This window comes from Ascaphus truei, chromosome 3, assembly GCF_040206685.1.
Source record: "Ascaphus truei isolate aAscTru1 chromosome 3, aAscTru1.hap1, whole genome shotgun sequence".
NCBI classification, from domain to species: Eukaryota; Metazoa; Chordata; class Amphibia; order Anura; family Ascaphidae; genus Ascaphus; species Ascaphus truei.
The window spans coordinates 337,973,864-337,990,493 of NC_134485.1; the positions used below are offsets into that span (position 1 = coordinate 337,973,864).

General features: G+C 42.9%; 1 protein-coding gene across 1 annotated transcript in view; it reads left to right on the forward strand.

Annotated features, from left to right (window-relative positions):
- The first annotated feature begins 4,888 nt into the window (after positions 1-4,888).
- The window catches only part of LOC142491111 (uncharacterized), a 36,802-nt gene continuing 25,060 nt past the window's right edge, over positions 4,889-16,630 (forward strand). The window contains exon 1 of the mRNA XM_075593414.1: positions 4,889-4,959. The gene's annotated coding sequence lies outside the window, so the exon portion shown is untranslated. The remainder of the gene's footprint in view (positions 4,960-16,630) is intronic.

Consider the following 16,630-nt stretch of genomic DNA (forward strand, 5'->3'; position numbering starts at 1 on the left):
CGCATCTCACACTCAATTCTCCTCCTCACTTTTAAAGCGTTACACTCCTCTGCCCCTCCTAACATCTCAGCCGTAATTTCTCGCTATGCACCATCCCGACTCTTGCGGTCTTCTCAAGGATGTCTTCTTTCTACCCCCCTTTGTATCTAAAGCCCTCTCCCGTCTTAACCCTTTCTCACTGACTGCCCCGCACCTCTGGAATGCCCTTCCCCTTAATACCCGACTAGCACCCTCTCTATCCACCTTTAAGACCCACCTTAAGACACATTTGCTTAAAAAAGCATATGAATAGCACTGTGGATAATCCTGGACACATGATACATAAAGCTTGGCCCCCTGCAGAGGCACTTACTAAAATTCCCTCCTACTGTCTCTATGTAAGGAATCCGCTCCGCGGTTTACGGTTTGCCTCCCCTTGCAGACATGTGCAGTCCTGGAACATTTCTCCTGTTATTTACTGCAGCCTGGATTCTCTCACCAAAGCAATACTGCCACACACTCCCTCTGATATTTACTGCAGCCTGGATTCACTCACCAAAGCAATACTGCCACACACTCCCTCTGGTATCTACTACAGCTGTGCAGCCTATCACTGCAACCTAGATTTGCATTTACTCATTGGAGCAGTACCTTCACACCCCCCGCCGGGGATTGGCCCGCTGGCCTTTAAGTACTGTGTTCCCACAATGCTCCCTGCCAAGCATAGTCCTTACTGGATGTCACCTGTTCTGCCACAAGCTTCCGCTTGTTCTCCTGTGCTGAAGCAAAGGTATCCCCTACGTCTTCAGCTTCCTGCTTTCCTGCACTGAAGCAAAGGTATCCCCTACGTCTTCAGCTTCTTGCTTTCCTGCACTGAAGCAAAGGTATCCCCTACGTCTTCAGCTTCCTGCTTTCCTGCACTGAAGCAAAGGTATCCCCTACGTCTTCAGGTTCCTTCTCCTGTGGTGCAACGGAGGATTCCCCTGCATCTTCATCTTCCTGGTTCCTGGGGTCTACTCTTTCCCTAATATAGAGAGGCAGTGTCCTGGTTCCTGCGCTGTAACGGAGGATTCCCCAGCCCGCTCAGGACTCTTGCGCTGTGCGCTGGTTTACCCGTGCAGCTAGGCGGTGTGCTACTCTGGTCTGCCTACCACCTCCTGAGACCAGTACCATGGGCCATGGTCGCCGCACGCGCAGAGGCCAACCCCGCACTCCTAAGCTGAAGCGGGGCCTTCCTGACTACCTGTTGCCGAACTCTTGCTTGAACAAAGTTTATCTTGATGTCTCCTGTCCTGACCCTGGCTTGTACAACGACGATGCTGTCTTCTCCTATCCTGATTCTGCTACCTATGACTACGAACTGCGCAATCCGGATCAGCCTGCGCGGTCTAAGGTCGGTGCTTTTACAACCCCACCTCAGCCTCGCGGTCCGACCCTGGTTTGTGGCGAGCACAACCGTGACACTCTATACGTTCTCCTACCTACCAATTAGATTGTAAGCTCCTCGGAGCAGGGACTCCTCTTCCTTAATGTTACTCTTATGTCTGAAGCACTTATTCCCATGATCTGTTATTTATATTATCTGTTATTTATATGATTACAACATGTATTACTACTGTGAAGCGCTATGTATATTTATGGCGCTATATAAATAAAGACATACAATACATCAGTTAGATAGTGATAAAGAAAAAGATATCTGGTGATGCTTGTGTACGATTATTTTAATGAAAAACAAAAAGTTGACATTAGGGCCAGCTCATTTCAATTCAGAGAGGAAAATACAACTCTGTAGCACGTTATACAGACTGCTTATTGTCTATTTAAGCAGATTAATCTACATTGTATACTCTGAATGAGTATTTAGCACCACTGACAACCTTGTAAATGAACACCAAAGGAGGCTACTGCCCAAAAATGTAGAGAAAATTGCATTTGTTAAAATTAATCTTTAATTTTAATTACAATTTTTGATGAATACTATCAAATTGAAAGGAGCAGTTACCAGTTGATTCCAATGGAGGTGAGCTAATATTAGGTACCCATGACAATACTGACAGCGATGATGATGAGCAAGATAAGGATGTGATGATGAGGGGGTAACTGGGCTCAATAATAAAGGTCAAGCCCTTATGGTTACCCCTGATCCATGTTTTGGGGTCCTAGAGAGTCAGCTCTTTGACCCAGGGTCTGCATATGTATTACCAGGGGTAAATGTAAAATATGCGACATTAGAGATTTTTTGTGTTTTTACCTTTCATAAGGTGATGGGACCAGAGAATTGCTGAACTATGAGTTTCAGGGTGGTTTTGCGGAGAAAGTCTTGTCAGATTGTGGCTATGTAGCGGGGTCCCCAAGTTATGGGATACCCCAAAGATGTACCCGGGAATCAGGCAGGATTCCCGGGTGCATTGAAGCACAGTGCTCCGGTCAAAATCTTACCCTGGAAACGTTCTTGCAACTCACCGCCAGGGTTCCCTGCTTCAGCACAAATGGTAAAGGTAAAAAGGGGCATAGGGGATCAAGGTATCCCTGCAACATACACGGGTTCCTAGTATAAGGGGGGGGGGTGCCTGTTATATGCCCAGGTCACCCTGTATCCGTTATAGGGGTTCAGGGGGTGCCCCAGCTATGTAATAAAGCTGTGAGGCTTTTATTTGTGTGCTAAATGTAAATGCTAAATGTAAAGTCAGGTTTCTACAGTGTGGCAAGGATAAGGCCAGAAAGAGTAGAGAGGATATATTCTTATTCTATCCATTACACCAGAAAGGGGTACTTAGACATTGTAACACAAAACACAGTGTAAAAATATATTTTATTAAAGGGATATATGCTTTGTGCACAGTAAAATGAGGCACAGGGATGGAAAGTGCCCCTGTAGCTGCGGGGATCCCTAGGTAACATAGGGGTGTATGGTATCCCCAGAACAGTACCGGGCTCCCTAGCATAAGAGTTCAGGGGCTACTCCAGCTAGGTGATAAAGCTGAGAGGTTTTTATTAAAATGTAGGTCAGATTTTGCAGAGTGTAAGGTATATTTTATTAGCAAAGTGTATTGCAACATATGCTTGTGCATTGTACCAAGCTGGTGCCACTCTGTCTCACTCAGAGGTCGGGACTTGAAAGGCTAGAGGTGTGAGCGCCATTTGTTCAGGATAGCTCAGTAGTGGCCTCATCCTCGGATCAAGTGACCTGATTCACACCTCAAGCTGGTCTACCCAGATCGGCCAGAGACCTATCACTGCGGCTGGCTGGAATGGAACAGAGAGAGGGCAGAAGGACCATACTGTATGTCACTGCCCCTGTGGACAGTCAGAGGTTTAAGAAACCCTGTTTAGTAGTCTCAGATTGGTTGCTAGGGAAATCTCTTAGGCCCCTGATAGGGAGAGGGATTTTTTTTTTGACGTTTTAAAAACCCTTACGCAGCTCAAATCTGGCAGTTCTCCAAGTCCCTCTAAAAAGGTTTTTAAAGTGTTTCCAGCTAGAAAGAGGCAGGGCTCTGCTTCAGCACAGTCTGCCTGGAATCTTTGCAGTTACAAGACTATTGAGGGTAAACTTCTGGATGTGGAGTTCATGCACCTAGGAAAGCATAGTTTTGTTACCCCAGTCCCAAGTAAGTGTCCTTTTCTCTGTATTTTGTGTAACATAGTGGGTTTGCCTATTTTAAGGGAATAAATCACAAGTTATTTCATCAACTCTTTTGCTCAACGAAATGATCCTGGTTATAAAGGTGTAATTACCTGGTCTCCCGTGACAAAGGAAGATGAACCAAAATCCATCCAGTGCTATAATACTTGTTGCTGATTGGCACCAATTTAATAATGATCATTCACAGAGGGCACACACACCATTTTGCCGGTGGAGTTGTGATGGAAGTGGGAATACACACTTTCAGAAAGGTGAAAATAATATGTCTGGTGGTGTTGGGGGTAGTCATGATTATTATTTTTTGGGCCCAAACAAACCTGCACTGATACAGCATTGCAAGAAACAGGCATAATATCCACTTGGGTACAGGGCTTGGCTTTTCTGTATGTATGAAAAATCTCAAGATCATAAAGTGAAGAGCCTTCTTCATGCACTCAGTCTCCAACATGCTTTGTAACATTTGAATGGACTTTTTAAATAGTCTCCTCCTTCTAACTAGTTTTGTCCTATTTCTGACTTCATCCTGTTCCTTGCTGGACTTGGCAACAGACATTAACCACATTTATTACTATCTTTCTTTTTGCCAAAAAATTATCAAATGTCATAAATACTTAGGGCAATAGGCAAAAAACTGCTCCAGATTACACTTCACATTTTCTACAAACCAAACAGAGAATTAAATTTTTGAACCAAACTCAAAACATGAGATCAAGTCAACCTCTCCAGTTTTGACCAACATGTATTCATATTTTTACCAAACTCTAAACATGGTGTCAAGTGCACATCTAGTTTGGACCAGACAATTTACATTTTCCTTTATTCTTAGCTGAAGGCAAACATGTATTATTTTGAGGAATCTTAAAATGTCTTTTGTCCTCATAGTTTCCATGAGTTGAAATGAAGTAGAAAACTAAAACAATAAAAAGGTTTCAACAGCTTCAGCTTTAGCAGTTTCTGAAAATTATTTGCAGCACTGTCTGAGGTGCATCCTTAATGATCTTGGTATACATACATTACTTCTATACCCTGTTCTATAAGTAGGGGACATTATCTTCAAGACATAATTTGCATCGATGTACTTATGTACTTTCATGGGTTCACCCTACTAAAACATTGTGGTAAAATCAGAACATTTGGGGAATCAAAAAATCAAGAGCTGAATGTTCTCACGAGAGTTATGTTTTATTACATGCTATTGGTGTTTCCTGTTTTGCCCCAGCTTATAGGTTTCATTTTTATTGTTATCACGCTGGGAACTTCCCCTAAAAACAGTCTTAGTCTTTTCAAAGATAACACTGTGGTGCACTGTGAGGAACAGGAGGGACACAACAACTGTAAGTTTGATATATACTATATATATATATATATACATATATATATATATATATATATATATATATATATATAATCATAGCTAAATAAATAGTGTGCATTTACGTACAAGCATACTGTGCTGTAAGCCCGTAAGGATGTTATGTGATGGTTAAAAATCTATATGAACGAAGTGTATGTTGCACATGTTGAATGACAAAATGAGGCTTTACTATCTGCTGTTTTTATATCTGTCAGCTTTGTACCCACAATGCTTCTGTGCCTAATTTGCAAACGGAATTCATCTACAGCACATTTGTGATAAAGTGTTACACAATGTCCTGAAATACCGGTACCAAGCTCTTGCTCAGTTGCTGCATTATAAGGACTAAATAGTGTACTGTATATGTACTGTATGTTGCACACATGTTCATGCACAGGCCCAGAGTTCTTAACATTGTACAGCATCACAAAAAAAGTTTTATAATTGATGAGAATTGTGCAAGCTTTGCCAAAAAAAAAAAGTTAAAGAGAAAAATAAAGTGAAAACTTATTGAATTTCCAGAAAGTTAACATGCAAACACAAACTGGATCAATTGGTTTTATTTGATATTTTATTCAAGGTTTTGGAGCATTACATTGAGAAAATGCCTCATTGGGAGCAATTTTGGAGGAGGGGAAACACAATGCCTACCAGAAAAATCTGTGACAAATGAGACATTTATGAGTAACCATCAAACAAACAGTAATGTTACATTTTTAATGAACTCTGGCTACATTCCAAAAGGACTTAGTGAAATCAGGCTTTCAACGGTAGGACCGCTTTACAGTCATAATCAACAGCACGATAATCTTATTGTGAGATTCTGTTTAATTGTCACTGTATGGGTTTCACTTCCTAATAATGTCTGAAGCATAGCCTCAACCTTCTCATCTCCTCCCCTTGCCTCAGAACACATCTGCTAACTCAAAATAATGTTCTGAAGGCTGAGTGATTAAGCCTCTTAATTACTGTAAACAGGTTCATAAACTTTCATACTTGAAAAAAAAAAAAAAAGATATAGGAAGCTGACAGAGGGCCGCCAGACATTTATAGTAATGCTTACAGAGACCTATATGATCTGCTCCTGAACCCTTTTATAACAGACAGCTACTGTATCTCTGGCACCTTTTCTGGTGTGTACTTTTTGCATATCTTCCTCAACCCATGTACTGTATGTTTTCGTGCCGTTTTGTGGTTCTTGTAACTATTCATTTCAATGTAGAAGTACTTCTCACATTGCCCCTGAGCCTCCCAACCTCCTTCCTTTAAAAACCAAAAAAAAAGGAAAAGAACGGCATTACCGTGAATATTTTATTTTCTAGGAAGAATTATATAGCATCCAGGACTGATGCACGAACTAGGACGAATCAACTGAAGAAGTTACTGTAGCATGTTTACTTAGGCCAGTGATTTCCAACCTTTTTATAGCCAAGGAACCCTATGAAATTGTGTGGAACCCCAACGCGCTCTTGCACTGAGTTTGAAATCAGATGCATTGTAAATTCTTATGTATTTGGTGCAATTTTAAAATGACCTTAAAATTACAGGGAACCCTTTAGGGATGCTCAGGGAACACAAGGATTCCTAGTTGAAAAACACTGACTTAGGCAGAATATAACATAAGGGGAGTTCCCACCACTCAAATATGAATACAATTGCAACAATAATTGTCAAGAAAATTAGATTTTACTTATATATCAAATATACTGTAAAACAAAGCAAACATCCACACATATCAGCCCTAGTAATGTTCAAGCTGAATAACACATCAGGAGTATACAGTACTTTGAAACATAAATCGCACAACACATCAAGATATATTGGGGAAAAAAGGGGGGATGCAATAGGAAAGGGAGACACGGAAAGGGTAGACAAGGGGATGGTGAGGGGGGGGAACAGGGGAATAAGGAGGGCACTGTTTCGGGGCTCATAGCCCCTTCTTCTGGCCCATTTCCTAAGATTAATCAGATCCAAGTACTTCCCTTACTCCTGTAAAAACGGGTGCTCCCAAACATAAAAAAAAGTATATGGACTATCCAAAATAATAGATACACGTTAAAGGACTGTCTGTGGATAAGTATCCCACAGTGGGGTACAACACCTAATGTTACCACCGACACCATTCCAATAAAGAACTACTACAAGCCCAAATACAGGCTGTCCTCGATAGTGCAAGAAAATCCTCTAAGGTAGTCACTCCCCCACTCTCGGAGCTTGCTCAAATTGATTCTTCAGGCTATCAGATTCAAGTGCGTGTGTCGTCAGCAGGGGGCGGATACCTTCCATGCATGTGCAAACCAGTTCTAAAGCGCTGTTGTTCTCCAGTCACGGTGCCATATACACTGCATGCATGTTTGTGCTTTATATTGATGGGGATAACTCCAAGCATCTCTCCAAAGAGGCGTCGGATCATAGTATTACTTGGATTTGTTTACTTCCTGACTTTGGAATTCACACAAGCTGATTGGACCAATCCAATCTGTGACGCTGATGCAGCAACCAATACAAAGCACTTAGTTGCCTTGACAACAAAGAGTTGACAGAAGAACCTTTTGGTGTGTATATGGTACTGTGACTGGAGGACAAGAGCGCTTTAGAACCGGTTTACGCATGCGTGGCAGCTATCCACCCCATGCTGACGTCACACGCACCTGAATCTGATAGCCTAAAGATTCAATTTGAGCAAGCTCCGAGATTGGGGGAGTCGCTATCTTTCGAGACTAATCCCAAAACGATACGGATGTACCCGCCCCCGGATGACATCATGCGCAACTAGGCATTTAAATCTGCACACCGAGGGCTTGAATCAGGAGCCCTGCAGGCTGCACCCGACTGAACCAGTTGGTTTGATTTTTGCTCTCTCTATATATATCCTTTTAATCTACAGTGGCGACCAACTTTATTCTAACTCGGCTAGCTCCGCAAATTTCAGATTATCCCGGTTATCTGCGGTTTTGTGTCGTTTTCTCCCAGGGTGTATTGCGTTATTTTCGCGGCTGTGATTTAAGCATTTTATTCCCGCTGGCTGCAATACTGCAATGCCGTGTAAAAACTCATGGGGGCGTTTGCGAGCTGTTGTCTTTGAAGCCGAGAAATTCATGAATTGTAATGCAGTATATACTGTATATATACAGTATATACTGTATAACAACAACCCCTATAACCCCTAACATACACATACAGTACTGTATATTCACATCAATGATACTATAGGCCGTCCCCTGGCGTGATGTGTTTGCAGCAGAGAGAGATCCGCTGCTCTCTCTGCGCAAACATCGGCATATTAAAAATGATTTAAAATACATTTTTATTCATAGTGTAGATGTGCAGGGGGTCTCCGGAGCTGAACCGCGTTGGTTTCAGGTCCGGGGACCCCCTGCTTCCCGAGATACAGCCCCCTTTATGAGGTGCCGGTATCCCTCTGCATTTAAAGGTCCCGATCACGTGACCGCGGCATGTAAACAAAGCAGAGGGATACTGGCACCCCATAAAGGGGCCTGTATCTCGGGAAGCAGGGGGTCCCCGGACCTAAAACCACAGCGGTTCAGCTCCGGAGACCCCCTGCACATCTACAGTATGAATAAAACACATATATAAATAAACACTCATTCCTTACCTTTTCGGCTATGTGCTACGGTAACAAAGCAGCATGACTGTATTTTTAATAATATTGTACAGTGAGCAGGGGGTTCCCTGAGCCACAAATCAAAGCTCCTGCACAATATTATTAAAATACAGAAAATGCTGCTTCATTACCATAGCTGATAGCCGCTAAGGCAATGAAGCGGTTAACCCACTGTGCCCGCTTTATTGTGGGTAGCGGGGTGGCTGAAGGGGGTATTTAGCCCTTGGTGTGAGTTTAGGACTTGCGGGGGGGTTGCGGGTGCACTTAACCACTTCACGGCCGTAGCAGTTAATACCGCTACGGTCATGAAGGGGTTAACCCCTCCCGCTACCCCCCGCAAGCCCTAAACAACCATCGTTGGGGCTAATACCCCCTTCACCCACCCCCGCTACCCACAATAAAAAAAATTCACACACAGCAGCCGCCCAAAAAATAAATAAATAAATTTAAATAAATAAATAAATAAATGAATACATTTAAAATACATTTTTATTCATAGTGTAGATGTGCAGGGGGTCTCCGGAGCTGAACCGCGTTGGTTTCAGGTCCGGGGACCCCCTGCTCCCCGAGATACAGGCCCCTTTATGAGGTGCCGGTATCCCTCTGCATTTAAAGGTCCCGATCACGTGACCGCGGCATGTAAACAAAGCAGAGGGATACCGGCACCCCATAAAGGGGCCTGTATCTCGAGAAGCAGGGGGTCCCCAGACCTAAAACCAAAGCGGTTCAGCTCCGGAGACCCCCTGCACATCTACACTATGAATAAAAATGTATTTTAAATTTATTTATTTAAATTCATGTATTTATTTATTTATTTAGATTTATTTATTAATTGTGCTGCTGCTGTGTGTGATTTTTTTTATTGTGGGTAGCGGGGGTGGGTGAAGGGGGTATTAGCCCCAACGGTGGTTGTTTAGGGCTTGCGGGAGGGTAGCGGGTGCACTTAACCCCTTCACGACCGTAGCGGTATTAACTGCTACGGTCGTGAAGGGGTTAAGTGCACCCGCAACCCCCCGCAAGTCCTAAACTCACACCAAGGGCCAAATACCCCCTTCACCCACCCCCGCTACACACAATAAAAAAAATTCACGCACAGCAGCCCCACAATTAATAAATAATTCTAAATAAATAAATACATGAAAATAAATAAATATATATATATATATATATATAACAACAATCCCTATACACATATATATATATATATATATATATATATATATACAGTATATAATCAAAAAAATAAAAAAATAAATAGATGATACCGTTCTGTGGCTAACGAAATGCTTTTATTTGTGCGAGCTTTCGAGATACACTGATCTCTTCTTCCGGTGATGTTACAATGAATGAAGCAAAAGGTAAACTTAAAAACAGTGTCTCTTGGAATGTTATCTGTGCTGTTCCTTCCCCCGGTGTGGATGTGTTTTATGGCTAGAGGTCTTAAATGGTTACTGAAAGCAAGTGAAGAAAGAGTGTGTATGTGTATCAGTGTGAATAAAAATGAATTTATGCAACTGTTCGGGACACTAAACAGAGATCGAAATTTTATGAGTCATTACTGACAGTAGTGAACTCTCGTCCCATAAGCGCTAAAGGCCATGTCTGTACATACTGTGCTATATGTATGCACACACAGCTGTCTCTCACACATACTAATACTCCATGTTTTTCCATCCCTATACACCAATAGGGACCACTAAGTATCCACACACACTTTTAGTTGTGCTACTAACTCTCACATTTCCACACCCACCCACACCATTTATATCCAGTCCCACTCCACACACACCTTGTGTAAAGCACTGTATATACTGTGGGCTCTCCATTCATTTTTATTCACACTGATACACATACACACTCTTTCTTCACTTGCTTTCAGTAACCATTTAACACCTCTAGCCATAAAACACATCCACACCGGGGGAAGGAACAGCACAGATAACATTCCAAGAAACACTGTTTTTAAGTTTACCTTTTGCTTCATTCATTGTAACATCACCGGAAGAAGAGATCAGTGTATCTCGAAAGCTCGCACAAATAAAAGCATTTCGTTAGCCACAGAACGGTATCATCTATTTATTTTTTTATTTTTTTGATTATTGAAGCTCGGCTAACACGGTACTGATACCTCTACATGAAAATATGGAAGATACCACATTGTACTGCACTCAAATGAAGCTAAAGGATTTACTGAAAAAACAGGCACAACTAGACAGCGATATCATCTTCCTCAGCAAATGCAAGAAGGAGCATCTGATCCCAAAAGGACTCGTCCTCAAAAACCCACTTGCCACCACATACAACACAAAATTCTCCCAACAACTATGCACCAGGAACTCAGAAAGATTAAGGAACCATCTGATCAGCATCTGTTACAGCAACAGGAGAAAGACAAAAGAGATGATAGACTGCATCCTGGAGACAGGAGAAATACACACAGACACATGGAGAGGACTCCAAACATTCCATGAAAAACTCCTGAAGGGTCTTATTAGCAATAAGGAAAAGAAACTGCACAGACTGAGGCTAAGAATGAGATACTCTGCAGCAGCCAGCACAACAACTAATAATACAATCATTGACAGTCACCAAGAACAGGACTGCACTGTTAACCTCTCAGACTACACACCTAATCAAGCAGAGTCCTCAGTATTATCAAAGGGTCTCATATTCTGCCCTACCAAGCCTATGGACAAGATTGAGCTGTGCAGTGACCTGGAAGAATTCTTCAGAAGGCTGCGTCTTAAGGAGTTCTTCCACAACAGACACAACCAAGATTCTGCCAACACTGCAGAAGGAGAGCCGCTGCACATGAGCAGGGAGAAGCAAAAATCAAACTGGATAACACAAACTGGACGCAACCCCACATTGGACCGGTACATTGAAAGCTTCAGACACAGCGCCAAAACCACCATCCTGGACAAAGTAAGGAAAGAAACATATAATCTGACACTGATGGAGAGGAGAGCCATAGAATCGCTAAAGGCCAACCGCAACATAACAATCAAACCTGCAGACAAGGGAGGAGCAGTGATCATAATGAATACCACAGACTACCTGCGGGAAGCACACAGGCAACTCTCTGATTCAAGGTATTACACCCAACTGCAGGAGGATCCAACTAAAAAATACATGCGAGAACTCAACAGGATCATTAAAACACTCCCGATCCGCACAAGAGAACAAATTCTGGACCTGATACCAGCTAACCCAAAACCTGGCACATTCTACATGCTCCCTAAAATTCACAAAGAGGGCAACCCTGGGCGCCCTATTATCTCTGGATCTGGCACACTTACCGAGAATATTTCTGGCTGGGTGGAGGGCATTCTAAAACCACTTGTCAGGAACACACCCAGCTATATCCAGGATACCACCGACCTGCTAAACAAACTGAATGCAATTGGCCCCCTCCCAACAGGAACACTACTAGCAACCATGGATGTAGAGTCACTTTATACCAACATCCCCCACGAGGATGGGATTTCAGCCTGCAGATACTTTCTGGGACCGCAGGAGCCACTCACAGAGACAGTGACTAAATGCATCGAATTTATTCTGACCCATAACTACTTCACATTTGGAAATGACACATACCTTCAGACAACCGGGACCGCTATGGGTACTCGGATGGCGCCACAGTATGCCAATCTGTTCTGCGCAAAACTGGAAAGTGACTTTCTGTCCACCTGTCACTTGAAACCCCTTACATACCTTCGCTACATCGATGACATCCTCCTGATTTGGACCTCTGGCGAACAGGACCTCCTACAGTTCTATGACAACTTCAATACTTTCCACCCGACCATCAACCTCAAACTCACCCATTCCCCGGATGAAGTACATTTCCTAGACACCACCATTTCTATAAAGAACAACCAACTACAGACCTCTGTATACCGCAAACCTACAGACAGAGCCAGCTATTTGAGGGACAACAGCTTCCACCTGACACACACCAAACATGCAACCATCTACAGTCAAGCCATACGATACAACCGGATATGCTCCGACACAGCAGACAGAGACCAGCGGATTAAAGCCTTGCGATCAGACTTTATAAACCATGGATATAACCACAGAATTGTAGACCAGCAAATTCACAAAGCCACCAGAATACCAAGAAGTGATCTCCTTGAATACAAACAGAAGGAGACAAGCGACAGGGTACCTTTGGTGGTCACATATAACCCACACCTAGGAGCCCTACGCAAGATCGCCAGGAAACTACAACCCATCCTCCAGGAAGATACAAGACTGCAACAGGTCTTCCCTGAAGCACCCTTATTATCATACAGACAACCCCATAATCTCAAGAATATTATGGTGAGGAGTAAAGTATTCAGCAGTACAACTGAATGCGGGACAAAACCATGCCAGGACCCAAGATGCAAAACCTGCGCAATGCTCTACACAGCGGACACAATACAAATACCACACAGGAATCAGGAATACAAAATCAGAGGAAGGTTCACCTGTTCTTCCAGCAATGTCGTGTACCTCATCATGTGCATGAAATGCCCAGGGGGCTGCTACTACATAGGTGAGACAGGGCAGGGGCTAAACAAGAGAATGAACCTGGCGAACATTTCTCTGACTCTGGCCATAAGATGAACGATCTGAGGGTTGCCATACTCAAAGGTAATCTTAAAACCCCGAAAGAGAGACGGTTGCATGAATACAAATTTATGCAACTGTTCAGGACACTTGGCAGTGGCCTAAACAGAGATCGAAATTTTATGAGTCATTACTGACAGTAGTGAACTCTCGTCCCATAAGCGCTAAAGGCCATGTCTGTACATACTGTGCTATATGTATGCACACACAGCTGTCTCTCACACATACTAATACTCCTTGTTTTTCCATCCCTATACACCAATAGGGACCACTAAGTATCCACACACACTTTTAGTTGTGCTACTAACTCTCACATTTCCACACCCACCCACACCATTTATATCCAGTCCCACTCCACACACCTTGTGTAAAGCACTGTATATACTGTGGGCTCTCCATTCATTTTTATTCACACTGATACACATACACACTCTTTCTTCACTTGCTTTCAGTAACCATTTAACACCTCTAGCCATAAAACACATCCACACCGGGAGAAGGAACAGCACAGATAACATTCCAAGAGACACTGTTTTTAAGTTTACCTTTTGCTTCATTCATTGTAACATCGCCGGAAGAAGAGATCAGTGTATCTCGAAAGCTCGCACAAATAAAAGCATTTCGTTAGCCACAGAACGGTATCATCTATTTATTTTTTTATTTTTTTGATTATTGAAGCACGGCTAACACGGTACTGATACCTCTATATATACAGTATATACACACATGATGAACCAATATACAAATAAATGTAGAAGGGTAATCAAAACCATACTGTACTACAAATAACACTTCTCCATACAGACACACTACATTAAAATGAATTTCCTTTAATAATCCTAACTGATCTTAAAATCTAACTCATAAAATGCCAATGAAAAACCTCACATTCCAATCAATACATTGCATTTACATTGTATTTATGATGCATAAAATCTATGCACCATAAACATTCTGCAAATGAATGTGAACAATATCATTGCAAGCTAAATACAAATACTGTACCTCCAAACAAGTAAACTATTTTAACAAATCAAGTAAACAAAAATCAATATATAAGTACCAACCAGAAAACAAAATTTAAAACCAAGGCTAACCCTTACAATACCAAGGATTACATCTATCTAATTGTAAAAAAAACATTATACTATACACACAGTGAAGCATTGCAAAAAACAACATACAGTACAGTACATCCCCTGTATCTCCCTGCCTTGAGTGTAATCTGTGTAAGGCCCCCTCCCCCTAATGTTTCTGTTAAATCTCCCTGCCTTGAGTGTAATCTGTGTAAAGCCCCCTCCCCCTAATGTTTCTGTTAAATCTCCCTGCCTTGAGTGTAATCTGTATAAAGCCCCCTCCCCCTAATGTGTCTGTTAAATCTCCCTGCCTTTGTTGCTGTGAGTGCAGTTTATGTAAATGTGGGGAGGGGGAGTGAGTTATAACCCCACCTCCTTGACTGTGATCTGTGTAAAGCCCCCTCCCCCTAATGTGTCTGTTAAATCTCCCTGCCTGTGTTGCTGTGAGTGCAGTTTATGTAAATGTGGGGAGGGGGGGGGGACCCGATGTGCATACTGTGAGGTCTAACCACCCTCACCCACTACCCACATACCATTACCCCCCCCCATCCTGGTCATGGCCCCTCTGCTTCTGCAAAACAGACACAAAAATTAAAACATCGAAAGTAATGTCCCCTAACCCCTTAATCACCATAGTGGTTGTTAACCGCTACAGTCATTAAGGGGTTAACCCACCCTCACCCACCACTCGAGACGCCTACATACACTCCCACACTAACCCCCCACCCCGTGAGGCCTAACCCCCCTCACCCACTACCCACAAGGGAGGCCTAACCACATACCGTTGGGGAACCCCCCCCACCCCCAGTACCCACAATAAAAACAATACAGTGACCCACAATAAACATCATTATATATATTAAATACATTACCCAGCCCCTGTGCCCCCCCATAAATACAAGATTTATCCTTTTACAAACAGGATTCATAACGCAGCCCCACGCGAGTCCCCGGTGGGCTGGCGGGGCACGTGACAGACCTACAGGGTACCAGCAGCCCTTTTCAAACAGGTTCTGGAGGCCTGCTGGTGGGTCCCGCCAGCACCATGGCCCCCAGGTGGTCCCCTTGGGTCACCGTGGGCCACAATTGGGTCCCCACGATAGGCCCAAGGATGTCTGGGAGCCCCGGGTCAGACCCACAGCTGTCTGCGGGGCCTCGGGTGGTTCCCACGGGGGTCTGGGGAACTCACGGGTGCTCACTACCTTTGCAGTTATTATCCGATAAGGTGTTTAAGGGGTTAATTGATATCTGAATGTAATTGCAATGTATTGGCTTTGTTTTGGCAATGTATTTTGTGGACAAGACAAGAATGTTGCTGGCGACGGAGACTTCTTCTTGATGAGGTCTGTAGCACTTTATTATTTATTTGAATATGCTAGTTAATGTTTTTACAGTATACTTAAATGATTTGCATAGGCGCCACAATACCTTAATTTTCAACAGTGTATTTAAAAATAATAATAATAATAATAATAAAAGAAAAAATTGAAAAAAGAAAAAATTTATATATGAAATGTTACACAAAGGGATGCTTCTCAACCTTACCAGGGAAATGTGCTAAGATTTCCCACAAATGCAATTTTGGTTTGGAGTTGGAAGGGAGCGATCCAATTGGGTACACCTCATGTGAGTAAAAAACGTGAAAAAGCACTGATGCAATATGTAATCTTAAAATCAATAGTTGATTACAAACAACTTGTCTATATAGAAGTGAATAACTTATACAGAAGTGTTGTTAAAAATAAAGTACAACCAGGAGGTATGTAGATAGTTGTTCTTCCTTTCAGATGTGTAATGGCACCACTCTGCTTTCACATAAGGGGACTGTTCCAGATATACAGCTCCCAACAGGGTATATGGAAAAACAGAAGACACAAAACGGCCCAATAGTGCAGATTGCAATTCACTTGGTTTATGTCAAAAAGTAGTAAGAGATGTACTCACACTAAGTACAAAGGTTCTGTACATATATTGGTATCTTTAGCATGTAAATGCTCACTGTCTTTGCGGTGTGCGCTCCCGAGTCTTCTCCCCCTCTCCTCGCTGTGCCGCCGGTGGTGGCGTGTGACGTCACGTCCGGTTCGCGGGTAACCGCATCTGATGGAAACTGATGGCAACCAGCAATGCTGAGGGGTCTGCGGGAGCGTCCTAGCTTTCGGCGTCTTCTCTTGGAGGCAGCTGCTGCAGACTAGTTGGCTCTATGCGTTTCGCTGTGGTACACAGCTTCGTCAGGAGCAATAAATGACTAGTGTGGGTGTCATGTATTTATATGATGATCTCTAATTGCTTTACAAGTGCATCCAATCTAATTTAAACATTGCACAATTACACCC